Source organism: Anas acuta, chromosome 5, assembly GCF_963932015.1.
Source record: "Anas acuta chromosome 5, bAnaAcu1.1, whole genome shotgun sequence".
Lineage (NCBI taxonomy): Eukaryota > Metazoa > Chordata > Aves > Anseriformes > Anatidae > Anas > Anas acuta.
Genome location: NC_088983.1, coordinates 9,716,867 through 9,734,282, shown reverse-complemented (window position 1 = coordinate 9,734,282; position 17,416 = coordinate 9,716,867). Strand labels below are relative to the sequence as shown.

Below are 17,416 nucleotides of genomic sequence, written 5' to 3'. Positions count from 1 at the left end.
AACCAAAACACAAAATCTGAAAAGATGAAATACAGATTACCTGCACTTATTTTCATCTAATTTCTTATCTTCCTTTTTTTTTTCTATTTATGTAATCATCTTCTATACGACACGATACATTTTGAATTGAAACAAAAAAGAGCTTTGTGCTGATAAACAGAATGTCATAGTCTATCAAAATGCTTTTACTACTTGATAGAAAAATTTTGTTCAGTTCTTCCACATGAACTGACACTTTCAAAAGCCACCCGTATTATACTAGTAAAGCAGACTCTCAGAGTGTTTTTGAATGATTCTACATTTTATCTGAAGAAAACAGGGGTAATTAATCTGAAGGAAAAAGTTATGTTAGACAACTATGGTTTGTCTGGGCAATTAAAAAAATGTCTTTTAGCAAAACAGAATGAAACCAGTTAGCTTGCTCTTCACTTGAAGATTGAATGCTGTTGATTACTTCTGACCTGCTTTTGCACGTCTTATACTTCTTTCTTCTATTAAGTTATTTTCTTCACTGTTAAGTTTTAGGTAGAGAAGCCAGTCCTGAATAAAAAAAAAATAAAAATAAAAATCAGTGTTGATTTATTTGGAAAGGAAAGAAGTATAAAGAGAGACTGAGAGAGTTGTGATTGTTCAGCCTGGAGAAAAGAAGGCTCTGGGGAAACCTTATAGAAGCCTTCCAGTGCCTGAAGAAGGCCAGCAGGAAAGCTGGGGAAGGACTCTTTGTCAGGGAATGGAGCGATAAGACAAGGGGCAATGGCTTTAAACTAAAAGAGGATAGTTTTAGAATAGATGTTGTGATGAAATTCTTTATTCTGAGGGTGGTGAGGAACTGGCACAGGCTGTCCAGAGAAGCTGTGGGTGCCCCATCCCTGGAGGTGTTCAAGGCCAGGCTGGATGGGGCTTTGAGCAACCTGGGCTGGTGGGAGGTGTCCCTGCCCATAGCAGGGGGTTGGAATTAGATGGGCTTTAAGGTCCCTTCCAACCCAAATTATTCTGTGATTCTGTGATAAATATATGCACCCCTGGGAGTAAATCTTTGTATATTACAGGTCTGCTGTTGGTGAAGGGCCAAGATAAATTAGAAAACCACTGGTATTATTGCCATTTAGGGCTGAAGCCCTGTCTGTCTGGAGAGGGAGTGGTGTGGTATCTACAGGTTAAACCCACTCTGGAGATTGAAGCTCGCATGCTGGGTTCACCTGCTTGATCTGCCACAGCCTTACAGCATGAATCAGAAAAGATTCCGCAGAGGCTTTATTTTTCTTCTAAATGAGCAATAGAGGTTTACACGCTGTAAAAACGCAGCTGTCCTGTATCTCTCTCTTGTCTCACTTCTCCTATAAAATGTGAAAAGCGCTTCCTCACCACCCAGTACTTGCTTACCTTTCAGGGATGTTGTAAGGGGAGCTACACTAAAGATTACAAGGTACAGTATGAAAGGAGTTGCATTAGTACATTAAGAGATAGACAGAGGGATGAATATTATCCCTGAGGAGTAAAAACACCTGCCATTCCCGTGACAGCTACAGAAACTGCTGCAATATATTTAGTAGCTTACACAATAGAAAATAAAGCTATTAAAGTAGGGGAAGCTGGCCAACAGATAAGCCCAGAGACTGTTCAAATGCAGGTTTTTATTTGTACTTGTTCCTCGTTTGACATCTTCTCATTATTTTTTATTTATTTTATTTTATTTTTTTTTAACTTTACAAAGCATAATCGTTCTTTGTTAAATGAATTCTGGACTAGAATGCTGTCTCGCTTTCAAAACATAGTATCCACTCACAGAAATAGGGACTTAGATCCACGTGTTACACAGCACTAACACAAAGTCCAGCTCAGCATCATCAGTGGTGTACTGGTCTTGTCACTACTTTGGGTTATACCTGTCAGATGAATTGGGACTGGTAGTGAAGCTGGTGGGGAAACAGGCAGGTCAGCTGCAGGGTGTCCCCCTAATGCTGGCTAAGCAGGGACCACCACAAAAGCCATGTCAGCTGCCAGGAGCCTCCACAGCTAATGCCGAGGGACCTCTCTTCATTTGAAGTTAGAAGACTGATGTCTGTAGATAGTATTTACAGTGGGTTCAGTATTCCTCCTAAATCAACTGGAAGTGGCCTGGAACACAATGTGTGCACTGACCAGTGATTACATTTGTAGAGGGAAAGCTTTTGGAGAGCCCAGGGGCCCAGTACCTGACCCATGTGCTACACAAAGGATCTGAAATGGCCCACACAGTGAACTCCTCTTGACTGAATGAGGGTTTTTCACAGATATTATTTTGTGTCTACTGGAATGAAAACTTTTGAGAGAATCACAGACTGTTGGCAGTGAATGTATTCATTCACTTCTAGAAAGGAAATTAAAGCAATTTTTTCCTTGGCTTGGTAGTTCCTTAGTAATAACTGCAGTTTCCTGATATCTGCCCTTATTCTCTTTTTCCCCAACCCTGAGAAGAGCAGATCTAATGTCAGAGTTATTTACAAGTGTATACAGACACATCATAGCATCCTGGAGAGAGACTGGAGGAAGTGCAGAGCTCAGTGATTCACCAGTCTTGTCTCTAGAGTCTGTCACATCTATTCTGAACAGATATTCTATATAACAGGTACAGTATCAGATCATAAAAAGTATGTCCTTTATATCATAGCTCCCATGCATTGCTTTTCATTATTACAGTGTTTCACACAGTGGAGACTCGAGTGATACTCAATAAATTCCAACAACAGGAGTACATTTCAAGCTCCAAGCAATATTTAGAGATCATCATTTTAATGAAAAGTAGGTAATTTAAACGAATGACATTTTATGCTTGCAAACGCCACATTGTGAAGAGTAGTGATGTTTAATATGTACTGTGCCTTGTCTTTCAGGACAATATACAGCTGCATATATCCACATTAAAGACATGAACAAAACATCCCAAGTCACCATCATTTCTCAGCCTGCAAAAACAAGCACCCACCCAGCTATTGACCCCAGTCAGCAAGTAAAATTGGTAAGGAGCATTTTACACTACATCCCCTGGGCTGATAGATTTGTATGGCATAAGTAATAGACATTGACATCTCTTATGTCATCTTTCTTAGTGTAAATCAGAGTTTAAATTGTGCACTAAAAGCCAATTAAAACACATTCCAAAGCCTACTTTCTTTTTTTTTTTTTTTTTTTTTTTTTTTTGTGATAAAAATGTGAACCATGATATCTGATGTCAAATACCTATGTATCCTATGTATAGTCCTAACAGAATGGGAAGATACTTCTGCTCCTACTGTTTCATAGCCTTGGACTGGAGGTGGACTTCAGATACACTTTGGTGCTTCTAGCACTTCAGTTCAGATCAGGAGAGTTCTTCTGAAGTGAATACTCCCATTGTTCCCACTTATGCATACTATAGTTTGCATAGCCGAGCAGCCTTGGAGCAGGCAAAGAAAAGTCCCTTCAGAGAAAACTAAAACAGAGGCAGAGCTTCAGGCAAATGTCTAGTGCATCCCAAATGCTAGTGGATCTTCTGGTCTTGATATTCAGTTTTTCATTATTCTTTATCCACCTGTTAAAGATTGGTCTTTCTGTTTTCCTCAGGCATGCTCATTACCAAGGAGCATTATGGGGTGCTGAGGGCATGTGTGCAAGCTCTGTGCCCTGGAGGGGGACAAATGCTCACTGCAGCACTTATGTATTTTGGATGTCCCAGCTCAGTCCCAGGATCCTGGCACAACTATGTTAATTTAAATACTTTTTACATGCTATGTTTTAAGTCTGGCTTTTGCATAAAAACTACCTTAGCTTTGGGGGCCAGCTTACTGCACTGACTACGGGGACAAGAAAGGTATTAGAATATGTCAAACTGGCTGTAGGTTTACAACTGCTAAAGCTGATTTAAATGGTCAGCAGTGGAAAAGGAAACCAATAGTCACTGTGAGCTGGCACTCACCTGTTCTTTTCCTTCTGTACTTACATGTAGAGTGGCTCCAATATGTAGGAACCGATTTGAATTCATAAGCTAAGACCTCTGGTTTCATGAAGGAAAACAAATAAAATATGAGGTCTTTTTATAACACAAATGATTTTCCACCTCCTTACCTACTATGTGGAGCAGTAAAAACATATTTGTTTGTATTTACAGACATGAGCTTCAACTTCACTCCAGACTGCTTAAAAGCTAGGTTGACCTTGAAGGGAAACAATGGGAGTTTAAGTTTACCAGTGTCATGCTAGCCACACATATCTCTATTGATTAGAGAAGTGGTGCAATGTGCCCATTTTGGGGCTCCCCAGTACAAAAAATACACTGATAGGTAGGGTTAAGTTTAGCAGAAAGCCATTAAAATTACAAAGGATTACAGCATGTGATATATGGGGAGAGATTGTATGAGCTGGGTTTACTCAGCCTTAAGAAAAGAAGTCTAGGAAGGATTCTTATTTTTGTCTTCAACTCCTGACTAGAAGTTTACAGAAAAGACAGAGCTGACTCTTGTCGGAAAAGCGTGGTTAAAAGACAAATTGCAAGAGTCACGAGTTGTTGCAAGAGAAACTGTTTGGATTTTGTTCTGTTTTGTTCTGTTTTATTATTTATGTTTATTTTATTTTTTATTTTATTTTATTTCAATTTTATTTTTTAATTTAATTTTATTTTATTTATTATGGAGGTAGTTAACCACTGGAATAGGACCCAAGAAATGAAATCTTCATCCTTGGATATGCTGAAAACCTTACTTGTAAAAGCCCTGAGCAATCTGATCTAACATGACAGTTGAATCTACCTTGAAACTTGGACCTACCTTGAGCAGAAGATTAGATCAGAAGGCCACCAGAGATCCCTTCCAGGCTAAACTATTTTATGATTTATTTATTTATTTTTGCTTCTACTTTTCTTTACAATCCTAGACCAAGGAAGCAACTGGGTTGAGGAGCTGCCTAGCATTAGGTGGATTTAGGAATCTGGTGGCTTCCTGTGGTAGTTTCACACTGATGGCTAGTTGAACTCCATCACACTACTCTCTCACTCCCCCTCCTCAAAGGAGCAGGGGGAGAAAAGTCTATGGGGGAAAAAAAGGGCTCATGGGTTGAGATAAGCCAACTTATTTAAAGGAAAAAAAAAAAAAAAAAGGCCACACAGAGGCAAAGAGAGAGAAAGCCATTATTTTCTACTTCCCATCAGTAAGAGATGTTTAACCATGTCTTTGGAAGAGCAGGGTTGGAGAGAGTCTTGATGCTGCGCCAGCACTGCTCAGCAATAGATAAAACTTCAGTGTGATATCAGGGCTGTTTTAGCTACAAGAACAGAGGACAGAACTATATATGGGCTTCTGTGAGGAAAGTTAACTCCATTCCAGCCAGACCCAGTCCACTTCCCAAAAACAAGAAACATAGCCTCTGAAGCCGACATTCAACAAGCATTAACAGAAAAAATATGGAAGAAAAGCAAATAGATATGAATAATAAATAGAAGCACCACTGTACCTGCATGCACCATGAAATACAGCTGCTGCAGTCATTTCAGATTCTCCAAGACACCAGTACAAGCAATTACTGGAAATACAACATGCTGTCCAAAATAATTGATATGGCTGTTGTGTCTCCCTCATGCACTAACCTACCACAAGGAAAGGGGTTTTGGAGGACGGATTTGCTGATTCTGCTGTTGTTTGTTTAATGACATTGTTTGGCACCTATCCCTGGTTTACTAAGTGGACTCAAGATGTTATTTTGCAGCTCATGAGTAAAACCAGGCAGAACAGAGGAAAATTTATATTTTATTACTTTGTGTGTGTGTATATATGTCTGCACTGCTGTCACTCTGTGATGAACGCCTCGCCATGTTCATACAACATTTGTATCCCCAAGGACTGCAAGTTGGTTGTCATTCATAAACCTCTTTCCCTGTGCTATACCTCACATGAGGCCACTTCCATCCTGTCTGGAGCAAAAGGGCTCAGTCACAGCAGAAACCTGTGACACTCATCACTGAACACAGAGGTGATTGCTGCTGTCTTGTGCCCTCCTTTGTACCAAACCCATAGCCTATCCTGTGCAAAAAAGAGGTCTTTCGCTACAAGACACTGAATGACCAAATTTGTAGGGTAATTTCCCCTTTCAGACCTGTAGTTTTCTCTATCAGGTGCTGAGGTGACAACGAGTGTCCTTTTAAAGTTGCTATATTGAACACCTTTTTAACATGCTGTATAAGACAGCAAGGGCAAATGAATACATTTCTTTCTCAAACATTGTAAACACTGGGAGATAGCTATGAGACTTTCAGCATCTGTAGTTCTTTGACATCACTCTTAATTAAAATATATAAGCAAACTTCGGTAGTTTATGTGTTGATTTGTTTCAAGACAGAGTCAAGAAATGATTTCTGGTTTCCTTCTCTTTCAGTCTGACTTCAAATCGTGGTTGCAGTGCTCTTTATGACATGCCTTAATTTAGCTTTGCACCAGCTGATTCCAAATCCTTAATTAACCTTTTTAATTTCTCCAATTTTTACAATATGCAGGATTTTACATTACAATAATAATAATAATAAGAAGAAGAAGAAAATAATTCAAGCCATTAATGAATTATTAGTCCAACTAGTAGTAAAAATGTAATAATGATTGTGCATACCAAGATATGCTGTGGGACTGTTGCATAATTGTATTCTACCAGCTCACAGAAACAAAATATTCAAGAAATAAGGACATCCCTGCATCTTGTGTAGTCCCAGATATGTCCTATTACTAGAGTAAAGTGACATTATGACGCAAATAAATTTTTAGTAATTTGTAATTCCAATCGTAATTCTATCCATTTGTAATTCTAACACCACTGAACAGGTTTTGGCAAACAGCAAGCATTGTAGACTCTTTAATGACCAACTGGCTGAGGGAAATGAAGTTCTTCAACCTGGAGAAAAGAAGGCTTTATAAGAGGGAGACCTCACAGAAGCTTTCCAGTGCCCAAAGAAGGCCCACAGGAAAGCTGGGGAAGGACTCTTTTTCAAGGAGTGGAGTGATAGGACAAAGAGTAGTGGCTTTAAAATAAAATGGGTAGATTTAGATTAGACATCAGGAAGGAATTCTTCACCCAGAGTGTGGTGAGCCACTGGCATAGGCTGCCCGGAGAAGCTGTGATTGCCCCATCCCTGGAGGTGTTCAAGGCCAGGCTGGATGGAGCTTTGGGCAACCTGGTCCAGTGGGAGGTGTCCCTGCTTACGGCAGGAGGTTGGAATTAGATGGGCTTTAAGGTCCCTTCCAACCCAAACCGTTCTATTATTCTAACTGATTTTCTCCTTGTTTGAAGAATGGTTTCTAGTTAAGACTGAATGTTGCATGCTCTGTAGCCTCAGGAAGAGGAAACATCCTAGTTTGCCTAGCTTGAACTGATGTGCCTGTTGAATCAAACAAAAACAAGTTAGGTCCTGGCTAGAAGACAGATACTGTTGACTTTTCAAGCTCATGGTAAACTGAGAGAAAACACTGTGTCACTGTCAGCTCAGTATTAATTAATTAATTTATTATTATTTACATCAGGGTAATAAACAGTCTAAGACACATTCAATCTTCCATCTAAATTTCTGTCCGCTTATGTGTGCACTCTTTGGCACAATAGTTAACTGCTTTGCATTCAGCAATGATTTTATTTCTTTGTCTCCTTGATACATTCAAGTAGTGTATGCATTTGGGGAAAAATGAGGCGAATATAGGAAGTTTGCGGAAAAGAGAGACTAATCAGTTTTATTTCTCCCACACCACTGACACAGCCATCATGTCTGCTTATCATTCTACATGGAAAAATACATAGATTTTATTTCTAAGGAGTAAAGACTGTCCATGAGTTTATTTCTTCTAAAGCCTTTTTTTCCCCTCCACTATCTGGCTAATATCCAACATTTAAGATGGTGCTTTCTATTCTACAAGTATAGATTAGAAGGAAAAAAAAAAAAAAAAAGAAAAAGAAAAAAACCACAACCACCTCTTTTAAAGCATAGATTGAATAGAGTTACAACATTTGATTGTTCTGGGTGACGAATCCTATTAAGGCTGATTAAGCAGCTAGGTGGCTTTGCACTTATTTGATATGACATTCAGTACCTGGGATGTGGTAATCTGATGCAACACATCGCTGCTCACTGACAAACCACCAGAAGCACAGAGACAACTGAGGTAATGTGGTTATATTTGGATCACTTTCTAAAAGGAGTTTTGAAGTTTTTATTTCTTTTCCACTGGTATTTTGCCAATGATTCCAAAAGGTTGAACCATCAACTGGCTGTATTCACCTGCCTCACTTCCTATTCAAAGTGGTCTTGAATTTAACTCTTGCCATGCCAGACTTTACACTAAGCCTTGCTTTTGTACTGTAAGAATTAATAGACAGAAATTACTAGCTAGTTCTGCCTATTTAGGCACATGAGAGAAAGTGTAGCTTGACCTTACCACTGGGCAACCCAAAAAGAATGTGATGAAAATAGCAGCTAACAAAGATCCCAGCACAAGGATGATCTACACATACTGGAAAGAGTCCAACATAGGGCTACCAAGATGATTAAGGGACAAGATCATCTCTCCTCTAAGGAAAGTCTGAAAGAGTTGGGCCTGTCAGCCTTGAGAAGAGAATTGTCAGGGGGATCATATCAATGTGTATGGATACCTGAAGGAAGGACATGAAGAAGGTGGTGCCATACTGTTTTCACTGGTGCCCAGTGCCAGGACAAAGGGAAATTGGCACAAAGTGTAATCAACGCAAGAGGTTCCATCTAAACATCAGGAAGCACTTCTGTACTGTACGGGTAATGGAGAACTGATATGCGATGCTCAGAGAGGTTGTGGTGTTTCCTTCCATGGAGATCTTCAAAAGTCCACTGTATATGCTCCTGGACAACTTGTTCTGAGAGTCCCTGCTTGAGCAGATGGGTTGGACCAAATGACCTATGGAAGTCCCTTCCAACCTTAAAAATTTTGTGATTTTGTGATTCTGCAATTTGAGCGCACCCATAACTGCAGATATGGAGTGGGTTACCACCCATCAGCTGGGAATTATAGATATCATTGAAGGAGATTCATGTCATATTTTCCTTTGTCATTGGGGCAGGTTAGAGGGACGTACATCAAGATTTGCAGATTTTGGCAATCTGTCCTGCAGCCCCAGAACACTGGGATTCTCATTCATCTGAGAGTATTTGTATTGACTTCACTGGGATCTGGATGTGTCCCAAACTGTTAATGAAGAGTTTGAAAGCCTCTCAAACAAGGCCTTTTGTGCTCCAGTTTTTGGTTGCATCACAACAGGCATACACAGAAACTTCCTTTCTTCCTTTCTTCCAAAAACTTTATTTTCCTGTAAAAATATTAACAGTAAATTTGTTATTTTTCCTAAAATTGCAAAGCTAGCCTTTCTGTGAAGGAATGTGCAAAGTTTAGAACTTCTGAAATTGTTTTTTCAGAACACGGCAGTGTCAATGGCAACAGATCATCCACAGGAAGAACCCTGGAAAAATAGTGGCAACTTAAGTGTTGTCATCAAACTTCTTCTGTCCATTGAGCTGTGCAATTTCACATATAATCCCCAGTATACTTAACATAAGAGGGGAGTACCTGGGCAAGGAATGGTAAATATAAATCAACAGATATTGATATTCCTTTCAGACACAGTTAATATCAAGAGCATCAGAGTGTTTATGCTTATGCGTTTAGGATAATATCCACCTGAATATATGTGGCTGGCAGTAATTACAGGATACAGACTGACAGATTTGGCATTGAAGAATTTTCCCTATTTAAAAATGATAACAGCAAAGGTTAGCATTAAGGTTGTTTTTCTCTTCATTTATTTCTCGATTCTTCTTTGTTTGTTTGTGTCTCTTCTCATTTTCACTAATTTGGACAGATGAACACACTGCACTGCTGTTACTGTCTGGCCTAATGATGTTGTTTGCATTTTTGTAGAGGTTACATAGCACTTTTCCCCCCTTTTCTCTTTGATCTGCATAGTTCTTATCATGCAACAGAAGGGACTCAGAACTGATATGCCAAGATGTAGAGATACGCCAAATTTCCACTTTCAGTCTTCAGTAATGGCCTTGTTTGTGGAGGGCAGAAGACTATAAAGGATCATGTATGCTACTAAAGGAGTTAGTATTCCTTATTATAAACACAGTAGGCTGTTTCTTGCTACAAATGTTCCTAGTCATTAATACTGTTTTCTTTTCCTGAAAATATAAAATGCTCATTGCTCCTGCCTACAGTATGAGACATGAGCTAATGATGCTTTGCAAAGAAGTTCAATCTTGCTGACACAGGAGTGATCCTAACTTAACAATATGTCAGATTCAAAGTTATCTTTACTGACATTTCCAAGAGTCGCTACTGGCAATTGCATTCTGGACGTGATTCACTTACAGTTCTTCAAAATGCTGATTAAAATAAAGATACTGGATTAGAAAGGCAATCCAAAGAGACGATTCTTTCTACTTTTAAATACATACTTAAATGATGCTAATGGAGATACAATTCTTGAAAGCTGATCTGAATATGGCCCTAAGCATTTTTAACAGCTACATGCCAAGTCAAGGATTGCTCCTGTATGCTCTCTGCATCCAGTCCTCCCACACAGCTGCCTCTTTCATGAAAGGATAATCATATGAGCAGAGGAACAGCCCAAGTGCTCAGGGTTACAGCCGTGGGAGGCAGTAGCCAACCCTGAACTAATATTAACTTTGGATAGTTTCTAAATCTACCATTTCTATAGATCACCTGAATCATAGGCTTTCCTCATTAAGTGCAGTCATATATCTAACTTGTACTGATGTCTTACTGTGTAGGAGTGGGTATGAAGCAGAATTTATTTTCATTTGTGATCTAAACTGGATTTGAATCCAAATCTATGACAGTTACACAGATTAACCACAAAATGCCCTCTAGCCCTGTTGAATACATGCTTTCAAAGATTATGTCAGGATCATTTCTATTTACTGGAAACTGATGAATATAATGCTAGAGGATGGGTGGATATTTTATATGTCACACAGCAGGTTACTATCAATACTTAAAACTGGAATTGAGAGATAATACTAGAGGCTTCATTGAAATTCAGAATGAGGTAAATGAATAGAAATTACATTTTTCAGAAAATAACAAAGGCTACAGGATTCTTTCTGAGCTCATTGTAGTTATATACTGCTGAAATGCCTTTAACATTGGAAAAGCTCCACTGGATATACATGGTTGTAACAGATATCCAAAATGATCACTTAATAATACAGTATGGCAACGTGAAAGGACATGTTTATGATAATTTGGGGCTTTTCCATGGCTCTTCCCACCCCCTAAAAATATATATATATAAAAAATAAAAGCCAGATTTTCCCAGAAAGCAACACAGACAATATAAAACTTTTCAGGAAAATTCATAATTAGACAGTGATTCATCATTTTTAAACATTAACTTCATTTAATTTAAGCTTTTTCTTCCCCCTCACCACCTTCCCCATTGGAAATATTCGTAATGTGCTGTTTTTGGTGCTTTCCCAAAGTAGACAGTACTTGCATATCTTTTCCCATAGCATTAAGTGGCATATGTTGAAACAGCTGCTGAAACTTGTTTCACCACAGTGCATTAAGCATTCTCTACCATTCCAATAACTAGCTTTAGCAGGATAGAAAGGCACATGGAATACTGAACTGTGGTGACTGCAAACACGACCTTGGTCCCACTGTCTTTTTTTTGTTGTCTGTATGGATTGACTGGGGTGTGTAAAGCATCAGCACCCATCAAGCAAAGGAAGGATCCTGCCCAGCAGGAATAGCCACTTGCCACACTCCTTGAATTGGACATGTGTTGGGAAATTTCTTGGTGCTTCAGTTCTTCCCCTTCCCAGCAGTGTTTCTGTAGCTGGAAAAATCTGGCACCTTATCTTTGGGTGAAACACATTAAGAAGAATTCGTCTGGCTTCAGGACCCATCCTTGGCAGCTCAGGTTTGTAACTTCTGCAGGAAAGGGATACATTCTCTGCTCCCTCATTGCAAGTAGCCTACCATCATCACCAGTATCAAGTATTTCAGATACAATTCATCTTGCTGAAATCTAGGTTGCTGCAATAATGACGTCTGACCCAAGCTTGTCATCCTGAGCTCTCGCTGCAGTCAGAAGAGACAGGCTCAATGAATTTAGGAGAGTTAAGGTGTGATTTGTATGATGAGACGTAGGTGCCTTCTTTAGGATGAGCTGATTCAGTGGCTGTCCTCTTTGACAGAGTTGACTAGATGGTACCTCAGACAACCCGCTGTGATATAGATAGCTGTATTATAGGCAACTTATCCAACTTATGGATGAGCATAATCTTGTCCTTTTGTGACAGCAGAATGTAGAAAGCATGGTAGAGCTTCATGGGAGTCCTAAAAACAGCAGTACCCTTTATCTTGTTTTCATTTGGAGATCACAGCTTTTTGGCTCAGGAGTTTTTGACTTTAAATCTGTTAAAAAACAACTGTCCCTTGGTCAGAACCCACTACATTTCTTATAGCAGAAAACAAGAATTGTCTTTAAATAAAAACCTTTCTCCTTCATGGTATAATTCAGTACAAGTGATTTTCCCTTCTCTCACTTCTAAAACCCTCTATTCAACTACCCACAGATAGCAGAGACCATCTAGATGTCACCCTATGAATTCTGCTCTATAGGACTCTTCTCCCTGTCACGGTGTGGAATCTCATACACCCTCCTACAGTAAGGAATACTTTGTCCTTATGGAGAAACCATGGGGTCTTTTACTCACCCAGTGTTTCCCTTGCAGCCAGCATGAACAATAGTGCAATAATATTTATTTTGTCATTAGAGTGCTAAAAAATTACGTTCATTCAAGTATAGTAATTTCCTTATCCTCTGCAAAATCCTGGGACTGATAATAATATTTTCTACTGGGTTTAGAAATAAATTAGTTGCCTCTGAATGAAGCATGTCTCTGACTGATCTCCACTAGAGCAAGATTTACCTGGAGATTTATTGCAGCTTTGCCTTTTTGTTTCCCCATGGGAAAGTTCACAAATGATGCAGCAATCTTGTTCCAGTAATACTGTGCTTAAATACATTTCATGGATTATTTGGTATTCAGGACGTTCTTTCTGTGTGAAGAGAAAAAATAGCCAATTGGTAAAACCAGGCTGAGATTTTCAAATAGTATGACGGTGAATGTTTAACAAAACAAATGTTGCTTGCATCTCATTCAGACAATAAGCACACAGAAAATACTTGCACTGAAATAAATGCCTTACTGTGACGATGGCAAAGCAATAGAAAAGGGTGAATAGAATCTCAGCACCTTTCTGTGAGGAACAGATATTTACAGATATTTATTGGTAAACAAATTGAATCATGCTAGTTGTGTGAGTTAACCCAAGCCATGATGGAATCATAAATATGTGCAAGAATCCCAATTCCTCATTCTCTGCTTCAATAGGTTGCTTTTCTGATTTCTGGCCCCTCTGGGAAGATGAAATTGAGGACACACCTACAGCACCTGGCAGTCAGTAGGAGAATGGCAAACAGACCCAGCCCACCATTTGCCCACCTGCTACTGTGACCATTGCCCCAGCAGCAGCTCAGCTGCCCTATCATGGTGCTATGCACCAGCTATCCACCTTTCAGCAAATCTTATGGTTTGGGGATTGCCGCTTGACACAAATGCTGTCTCTACCATTGCTGCTGCTACCTTGGACACTTCTGGTTTGCACTGCAGGCTTAATTTCAGAGGAGTCTGCATGCTCCTTTATCCACGTTGTGTCTGTCTCCACATCAAGGATAAAATGTATGTGAAGACTTGCCACTCTCTGTGGCTGTACATAGATAATGGTATGGTCAGTTCCCAAACAGGGCACACTTTCCAGTCTTTGATGATTATATTTGCTGTAATGTGATTAGGCAAGAGTGCAATTTTAAAATCTGACTACAGCTGGAGCCAGTGGAGATACTTTTGGATACTAAGCCTTCACCAGCTGGACTATTTATTCTGAAGGACCAAAAGAAATGAATTTCAAGTGCAATAATTCCTGGGGGGAGGGGGCTGATTGAGCAACAAACCCAATGCCCCAGCTTCAGAGTCAATGAGCCCAAACAAATGAAGTCTGCTGGCTTTAGTTTCCTGAAGGCTTCCAGCTAAAACTGATGGTTTGTGCATGGCTTTAATCCTGGTCCTTTCCATCTCCCAGTTTCTGTTTCATTTATTAGTTTCCTTTCTGTATTTTAAGTAGCTTTAAACTGTAATGCTGCTGGTGGAAAAAAAAAAAAAAAGGCGTAGTCCACAGAGAATAGTTTTCATGTATAGCTTCTGTTCTGTTGGGTCTACATGGGGGCATTAGGCTCTTTAACACGAAAATGCTGATACCTTTGGAAGAGTGGAACCATTGCTCTCTCTGAAATACAAAGGGCCTGATCCCAATCTTATCTATAATGAAGCAAACTAATAGTGACTGACAGGAACTCAGGAACTACTGCACCATTTCAAGCCAGGAATCCAACTCTCACAGGGCCATCTATGACCCTGGCCAGTAGCAGTTACATTAAAGTACGTGACAAGAAAACTTTAGTAACAATTGTGGCATGACCTGCCTAGAGAGAAGATTTTTTTCTTCACCTCCAGTTCAAAGGCTGGTTTATGTCTTGCAATATGAGCATCTGTGTCCATCTCTAAAGGCTCAGATAGGTTACTTTAAGTCATTGTCATTTTAACTTCACTTTCTTATGTACAGATTTTTCAGTTTCAATGAAATCAAGGTATTACACCATCGTAGTGGCCATAAAAGCCAGTATTAATCTCATGAGCCTGACAAAACTGTGTATGACCTGACATGATATCTAAATGCAAAAGTAAACAACAGACTTCCAGGAAAGAAAGCATGCCCTTATTCACTCCCTAGGTTAGGCAGGCTTTGTTTTACACGTGCATAGGGACACACTTGTGTACACAGAAAGATTGATCCTACAGTGAACATCTGGAATTCATGCAAATCCCTCCCCAATCAAACACTAAAAGCTCTGTTTTATAGCATTCCACCAGCTGTGTTAAAACACTTCTGACATCATACCTGCACTCCAGCTGCCCTTGTACCCACAGGTCTCTTCTTCCCAGAGACACTTTCTCTCTTTACTGAGGAAATCTGAAGGAAGAAAAAGAAAGAGGAACATCCACCTGCACAAAGATAAACCAAGGTGATCATAGAAACATGTTCCCTCATGAGCAGCTGGGGAAATTCACATACATATCATGGTGATTTGCTTTTGCAAAGATCTGCATGAACATTTCCTTGAGTTTCACACCATGTGGATTTAAAATGAGTTTAGTTCTGTGACTGCCAATGAATTATTCCTGATGCTGAGACAGCATCTTGGGAGAACCTTGTTCCTTTCACAAGGCATCCTAACCAGCAATGACAAATAAAAAATGACTCTGTCTGAGTCTTCTTCAGCTTCATTCCTCACTCTGTTCCCAGTGATCCTCTAACTTTGCTGTCTTGATATGTCGCACAGGGTGCATGCCCCAGTGGGAGAACTGCTTATCCAGTACTCAGGGACGGAGAGAAAACAATGCAGAGTGGAATGGAGCATATTCTGGGCAAGTAATCTGGAAAGGGGCCTGAGAATGCTACTGCTTTCATGTGGCATTTGTGTTTTTCACTGGGTTTGTCCAATTCAAAGCAATAAACAATCTGTTAGGTGGGAAAAAAATGAGTATTATTTTTAGCCTATTTTGCAGTAGATGGAAATGTTGCAGACTTATTAGAAAAGAATGGAAAATAGAAACTGGAGACTGCATAAAACTGTTGAGTGGAGGAGAATGACAAATGCATAGCCTGCAGAATTAAGGCTAATAATAAAAGAACAAAAGAAATACCAATAATGGTACTGGTAATTTACTAGATAGAAATGAGAGAAGGGATACATCTTTATTTCTAGGTATGGGAAGAAACCAGATCCTCCGATAATCTTATCCAATGAGGAAGAACACATTTTCTGCCAATTAGGAAAAAATACATAAATTGAAGTTGAATACATGGATATCTTGTACGCAAAAGTCTTAAAAGAGCTGTCTGAGGGGTTTGTTATATTGTTGATTGAGAAGATCCAGAAGGCGGAAGGGAAACTAATGCTGACCTACTACGTAAAATGGAGTAGGTGATATGACCCTGACATTCTTCCCAAGAAAAATAATGGCTGGCCAGTATTGGTTTCAATTAACTTAGAAAGAAAGGAGGCTAAAATAACAAGGCTGAGTTAGAAGGAAATGAGTCTTGTCAAACTGACTACAAGCTTGTGACTCTATAAACTTGCTTGATAAAGATCACAATGTCCAGATATTCAAAGGACTGTAGTTTAGCTACAGGTCCCTCAGTAACACAGCCAAACTTGTTACAGTAGTTATGACCTGACTGTGATTGACCATTCCCTAACATGGCTGCATCACTACTTGGTTGTGTATCCGGTACTTAGGCTTCATAAGGCATTTATCTTGGGATGCATGTCATTTGCTAAGTGAAAAGAATGATTAAAATCCACCTGACACACCTAAAATGGATATAAATGGATGTCTCACAATATGATTATAGATGAGATCACTACAAAGTACATGAATTTCTGCTGAGAGGCTGCTGAGAGCTGTTCATCTTCCTAAACTCTTGAACATTGTTGATGATCTGAAGGAAAACTTAAAATCATTTCTGATAGAATTTGCAGATGATAAGTAGTACGGGGACATGACAAATAACAAAGAAGACAAATCACTGATAGGGAGTGATCTGGATAGCCGGATAAGTGGATTACTGCAAAAGCTGTGTTTTGATACAGATAACAAGCTAACCAGACATTCAGGAGTGAAGAATGTAGGTTCTGCTTTAACACTGGGAATTAGTCTTAAAAATGACTCTATGAACCTGATAAACGATCATCTGACATCAGGAGAGGCTGTGGCAAAAGGGACAAAGCAGTTCCTCTGTGAGTGCATAGCGTAACTGGAGATTACTGGAATATTATGTATACCCTTGTGAACCAGGTGGAGACTAGATAAATTCACATCTGAAGTAAAGGATATGATGAGAGTGAATTATTCACTGTAACAACTTGCAAGGTTGATTTTTCAGCTCTTTGTCACTAAAAAAAATATAACCATATATTTCTAAAGGGGTAGGTCAAACAAGAAGTCCCTTGGCCAGTATTCTGCTCAGGGCCAGACTGTAAGATGCCTTTTGATTCATAATCTAGGAAGTCTGCTTGGGGGTGTTAGATGCTTTTTCTCTTCAAATATTAAATTAGACCAATTCCTGTCTACAGAAGTGAACACCATTTCTGAAATTCAATAAAATTGCTTGAACTATCATATAATATTAAAGGCACTGTTCAAAACTCATGGGAGTTAGAAAGAAGTCTTCCATCTTCTTCACTGCAC

At 39.3% G+C, this 17,416-nt stretch overlaps 1 long non-coding RNA gene across 1 annotated transcript; it reads right to left on the bottom strand.

The window, feature by feature from the left end:
- Positions 1-10,350: 10,350 nt before the first annotated feature.
- Positions 10,351-13,444, bottom strand: LOC137858147 (uncharacterized). Its single transcript, XR_011097517.1, has 3 exons — positions 13,254-13,444; positions 12,974-13,103; positions 10,351-12,455 (listed from the first exon to the last, which is right to left on the bottom strand). It is a non-coding gene; the product is annotated as an uncharacterized lncRNA (long non-coding RNA).
- Positions 13,445-17,416: the final 3,972 nt, after the last annotated feature.